We start from the raw sequence: 6,000 nt of genomic DNA on the forward strand, positions 1-6,000 counted from the left end.
ATACCCTCTGGGCACCAGGTGGAACCTGTCTAGGTAAAACAACAAAGTTTTTGGCCAATCTATTTTGCCATGTAACGCACCACATGCAGACACTGCACTAAGATACTTACACAGTGTTCTGAACAGGGTTGCTGTCTCTTTTGCAAACCAGGTGTTCTCTTTCCCTGAGTGTGTAGAGCAACAGAGTATTGCATTTTGCTTGCATGAGATAAATTCTGTCAATGAAATGGGCACACTGCCTATTTAGAAACTCCTGACTCAGCAAGACTTTCACAAATGTTTTTTTGGACAGCTACCATACAGTCAAGTAGCTGCTACTACTTACCACTTCAGACAAAGAATCATCTGTTAGGAAGAAGATTAAAAAAAACCCCATACTTGTGATAAATGTTAGATTAAAATCTTGCACATAAGATAAAATTATGTCTGTCTAGGAAAAAAAATACACATAGTCCATCCTTTCAGGGTTCTGAGATCCTCTCTAGCTTCACTGGCAATCCTAACTTTAGTAAGAGTTTTGTGGGGCTGATAATAATTCACTGCTTCTCCTAGCACAGGAATGACGGGGTACCCAATGGGCTTAATATCACAGTAGCAAAAAATCTTACACAGGGTGCAATTACATACACAGGAGGCTATATATGTGTGGAGAGGGGCTTCGGCTTCTTTGATCATGGGATGGCTCACACACCCTCCGGCTTTGTTACTAAGGGCACATGTATCTCCTAGGGGGGCTAAAGCCATTGCTAAAATCCTGGCTAAGCTCATAAACCGAGCTTTAAACTAGATGTGAAGGAGGAGGGGGCTGAGCCCAGGCTAGACAGGAGCGAGCCTGGACATGGGGCACTGGTGATTTGGAGAGGGTGTGCTGGTGAGGACCACCAGTACCTCACCACACAGAAAGTGGGGGAGAACACACCTCGGGGTGCTAAGGGAGATATGGGCACTCTGGAGCTAGCTACTCCAGTTACCAGGCAATTGGGAATGAAATCTGTTCCCTCTAAGAGGGCTGAAGGCTCGGCACCTCAGCTGAAGTGCATTTACACCAATGCACGCAGCATGGGGAATAAGAAGGAAGAGCTGGAAGCTGTTGTAGGGCAAGGAGCCTATGATGTCATTGCCATCACAGAAACGTGGTGGGACGACTCATATAACTGGAGTGCAGCTATGGTGGGGTACAAACTCTTCAGGCGGGATAGGACGGGCAGGAGAGGAGGCGGGGTAGCCCTCTTTGTAAGGGAGGACTTGGACACCATTGAGATGGATTGTGGCGATGAGGAGATTGAGTGCCTGTGGGTTAAAATCAGAGGAGCCCACCAGAAGGTAGATTTTGTGATGGGAGTCTGTTACAGACCACCCAGCCAAGGAGAAGCAGCTGATGAGCTCTTCTATAAACAGCTGGGGTTAATCTCTAGATTGATGCCTCTTGTTCTTGTGGGAGACTTCAATCTTCCTGATATCTGCTGGAAGTACAATAGAGCAGAAAGGAAGCAGTCTAGGAGACTCCTGGAGTGCATGGAAGACAACTTCCTTGCACAGCTGGTGAATGAACCAGCAAGGGAGGGTGCCCTCCTGGACCTGCTGTTTGTGAACAGAGAAGGCCTTGTGGGGCATGTGGCGGTAGGAGGACACCTAGGACAAAGTGATCATGAGATGATAGGGTTTTCAGTACTAGGTGAAGTGAAGAGGGTGGTTAGCAAGACAGTAGCATTAAATTTCCAGAGGGCAGACTTTGATCTCTTCAGAAGGCTGGTTGGCAAAGTCTCATGGGAGACAGTACTTAAGGGCAAGGGAGCCCATGAGGGCTGGGAGCTCTTCAAAAAGGAAATCCTAGCAGCTCAGGAGAAAGCCATCCCCACGCTCTGGAAAAAAAGCCGGCAGGGGAGAAAACCAGCTTGGTTGAACAGAGAGATCTTGAGGGATATCAAGAAGAAGAGAAATGTTTATGAGCTCTGGAAGAGGGGACAGGCCTCTTGGGTGGACTACAGGAGGGAAGTGAGATTGTGTAGAGAAAAAATCAGAAGGGCTAAGGCTCAACTAGAAATCAGATTGGCAAAGTCTGTGAAAGATAAAAAAAATCTTTCTATAAATATATAAATAATAAAAGGAAGACTAGGGGGACCACACAGTCCCTGTTGGATGCAGAAGGGCCAACAGTGACAGGGGATGAAGAAAAGCCTGAGGTACTTAATGCCTTCTTTGCCTCAGTCTTTAATTGTGAAGAAAGTTGTTCCCTTTGTGTAAAAACCCAGGAGCTAGAGAAGCAAAATGAGGCTGCCATGATCTAAGAGGAGGTGGTTAGAGACTTGCTAGCCCAACTGGACACCCACAAGTCTATGGGGCCAGATGGGATTCATCTAAGGGTATTGAAGGAGCTGGCGGATGTGCTGGCCAAACCCCTTTCCATCATCTTCCAACAGTCCTGGAAGACTGGGGAAGTTCCACTGGACTGGAGGCTGATGTAGTGCCCATCTACAAGAAGGGCCGCAGGGAGGACCCAGGAAACTACAGGCCTGTCAGTCTGACCTCAGTGCCAGGGAAAGTCATGGAGCAGGTGATCTTGAGTGCTATCATGCAAGAGAACTGGGTGATCAGGCCCAGTCAACATGGGTTCACAAAAGGCAGGTCTTGCCAGACTAACCTGATCGCCTTCTATGACAAAGTGACTCGGCTGCTGGATGAGGGGAAGGCTGTGGATGTATCTTCCTGGACTTCAGTAAAGCCTTTGACACAGTTTCTCACAGCATTCTGCTTGAGAAACTGTCAGCCTCTGGCCTGGACAGGCGCACACTCTCCTGGGTGGAAAACTGGTTGGATGGCCGAGCCCAGAGAGTGGTGGGAAATGGTGTGAAATCCAGCTGGAGGCCAGTGACAAGTGGGGTTCCCCAGGGTCCAGCAATGTTCAATGTCTTTATCAATGACCTGGATGAAGGCATCGAGTGCACCCTTAGCAAGTTGGCGGACGACACTAAGCTGGGTGGAAGTGTTCATCTGCTGGAGGGCAGGGAGGCTCTGCAAAGGGATCTGAACAGGCTGGACCGCTGGGCTAAGACCAATGGCATGAGGTTTAACAAGGCCAAATGCCGGGTCCTGCACTTGGGGCACAACAACCCTATGCAGTGCTACAGACTAGAAAGCTGCCTGGAGGAGAGGGACCTGGGGGTGTTGGTTGACAGCCGACTGAACATGAGCCAGCAGTGTGCCCAGGTGGCCAAGAAGGCCAATGGCATCTTGGCTTGTATCAGAAATGGCGTGACCAGCAGGTCCAGGGAGGTTATTCTCTCTCTGGACTCAGCCCTGGTGAGACCGCTCCTTGAATCCTGTGTTCAGTTCTGGGCCCCTCACCACAAGAAGGATGTTGAGGCTCTGGAGCGAGTCCAGAGAAGAGCAACAAAGCTGGTGAGGGGGCTGGAGAACAGGCCTTATGAGGACCGGCTGAGAGAGCTGGGGTTGTTTAGCCTTGAGAAGAGGAGGCTGAGGGGAGACCTCATTGCTCTCTATAACTACCTGAAAGGAGGTTGTAGAGAGGAGGGTGCTGGCCTCTTCTCCCAAGTGACAGGGGACAGGACAAGAGGGAATAGCCTCAAGCTCTGCCAGCGGAGATTTAGGCTGGACATTAGGAAAAAAATTTTCACAGAAAGGGTCATTGAGCCCTGGAACAGGCTGCCCAGGGAAGTGGTTGATTCACCTTCCCTGGAGGTGTTTAAGGTGCGGGAGGACAAGTTGCTAAGGGGCATGGTTTAGTGTTTGATAGGAATGGTTGGACTCGATGATCCGGTGGGTCTCTTCCAACCTGGTTATTCTATGATTGTATATATGCCAAAAGAATGAACAAATTTAAAGAAAAATAAGAAGAGATTGTATAAAGCCACATAAGAGGCCCACCAATTTTAATAAAATTTGATTGTTTCAATGCTTTACGGTGCTGTTTTCCAGAAGCTTTTAGAGGAACAGAGACCAAGAACTTACTTTAGTAGATGTAGGTGTGACCTGATCTGGTGCTTTTCTTAAACATCCGCTGTCATGACCTGGAGTAAGGTTACCGGTTGTCTGACCTTCTGATGCCTGGTTTACTGCTTCAGTTTTGAGATTCATTTGCTGAAGGCCTGGGTTGTAAAATCTGGGCTTCGATCACAGACATCTCCTACCTGAGGAATATTTTGTTGTTCAAGTAAATGAACAAAAAAAAAAAAAGGTAACTTTCTGTTTTCTTGTGTAGCGTTTCAGCGTCTCTTGGGTTATGCTATAATGCCTGCTGAACTAGCACCTGAGCCCCCTTCAGTGGACAAATGCCTTGTGTGGATCTGCAGGGCCAAGGAAATCAGAAAAATTCTTCCTGATGTAGCTTGAAGTGTTGCTACCCACTGATTTTTGAAGCCTTCACCATGTTTCCAGCTGACAAAAGCGCAGCAGTACTGAAAGTTGAAGGGAAATAACTGGGACGTGTAATAAAAAATAGACTAGAGAATACAGAGTGAGGAGATAAGCTCATCTGCAGAGGCAACTGCTAAGAGGCCAGAGCAGAAACCCGCCAGCTGTCCATGTAGTACCTATATTGTGATGGGGGACTCCAACCCTGCAAGCCAACTGTGCTGGTTGGGATTGCACAGAACTGTTTTCAAAATTAGAATCAAGAAAACATGCATTTGGAGCCCTTACCTCTGAGCCAGCCATAGAGAAATATGCTGAACTCTGAATGCACACCCACCAGTTTCTGGAGGCTGATCACATCCCTAAGGCTACCACTGCGCTGAATGATTTGGTGTGCTGACATTCCAGGCTCAAATAGTTTTCTTCCCTCAGATTTGGCAACGGCATTACTTATAAAACACCAACACGGCATCAGCAGTGGCATTGCTTAGCAAGTGTTCTTTCCATTCAGTCACTACCAACTATCATTCCCTTGCGTCAAATGATTGCGGCCAAATATGATTCTTTTGGTTCCAAACCTCAACACCGTTGATCTAAGCAGCTGGCTGCCTTGTCTCCCCTGGGCAGGCCTTTTTCCAAGGAAAGTAATGATTCATCCACAGATGGCTCTATGGATCGGCAAGCAGCTCCACCCACAGCCAAAAAGACCAGCAATCCCAGCACTAGCTGCCCTGGCAAGGATGTGAACCACAGCACTAGTACAGATGTCCTTTTATTTCCAGAAGCGTCTTCCCATTTGGTTTGGGCTCAACATTTGGCTGAGTGTTAGGAAGGAGAATGGTTTTGGGGCACATAAGTTTCTTGATGAAACTATTCTGCTGCAAATCTGTCTTGCAGAGACACTGTGATACTGCAGTGTGACAGCCACAAGGCATCCCAGGATGGACGTGACTACTTTTGGAATACCTGAGGAATGCAATTTTTCCTGGCTGAGCAGCAGCAAGCATGTTGATGCTGTTCCCAAGTAATAGGCATGCTGGGATCAATTTCCTGATCTGTTCCACTTCCTGGGGTAGGAAAAATGAGGCAGAAGTCATCACTCATCCTCCACCCTTATTCTGCATACTCAGTGCTGCATGCTGGCCCATGAAGATGAGCTTCTCTTGATTTTGGTGCCAGAAGAGGAATTTGTCTTGCTCAGAGCATGCTTGAAAACACCATCTTCACTATTGACAGTGGGTTTCTCATAGTGGCAGTGGTTATGCAAGGGAAAGATTTACAACACCTATGCTGATGTTAAGATCACAGTTAAGATCACATAACATAGCTCAACGCTACATATTCGTGCTGGAGTTACATGAGGGTGACCTACACCTGACCTCCTCACATGTTATTAGAGATCTTCTGGTGACAAATTTGTGCACAAATCCAAACAGCTGGCAAATTCTAGATACAGTACTTTCTGGCAAGCTGGGAATACAAATAGCCTGATGCTGCCCCTGTAATGTCTTCCTGGAGTATGAACACTGTTGGTGGAAGACGAACAAGGAAAATTTCCTGTTTCCCCCTTTCGCTTTTCCCTTTGACTTGCAGGTACTTTCTTAAGCAACAGCCTCCTGGCATCCACTG

Source organism: Phaenicophaeus curvirostris, chromosome Z, assembly GCF_032191515.1.
Source record: "Phaenicophaeus curvirostris isolate KB17595 chromosome Z, BPBGC_Pcur_1.0, whole genome shotgun sequence".
Classification (NCBI taxonomy): domain Eukaryota; kingdom Metazoa; phylum Chordata; class Aves; order Cuculiformes; family Cuculidae; genus Phaenicophaeus; species Phaenicophaeus curvirostris.